This window comes from Oryzias melastigma, unplaced genomic scaffold (assembly GCF_002922805.2).
Source record: "Oryzias melastigma strain HK-1 unplaced genomic scaffold, ASM292280v2 sc00236, whole genome shotgun sequence".
Lineage (NCBI taxonomy): Eukaryota > Metazoa > Chordata > Actinopteri > Beloniformes > Adrianichthyidae > Oryzias > Oryzias melastigma.
Genome location: NW_023416886.1, coordinates 478,713 through 478,971, shown reverse-complemented (window position 1 = coordinate 478,971; position 259 = coordinate 478,713).

Sequence of the window (259 nt, the reverse complement as noted above, 5' to 3'; positions counted from 1 at the left end):
GTCTCACAGTGAGCACTGTCTGAGATCTCAAAATTCTCTCACAACTGTCTCTTCTCCAGATCTCAGTTAAGAGAAAGATGAGACGAATGTCAGCGTTCTCAAGTATGTCTCAATTTGTTCTCTTTACTTTCTCAGCTGTCTCAGTAATTTGTATGCATGGTTCTATCTCTTGTTGCTCAATAAGGTCTCAGTTTAGTCTTTTCATTGTCTCAGCAAAAAGAAAAGTGAGACCAACACAAGTTCTCAAATGAGTCTCATT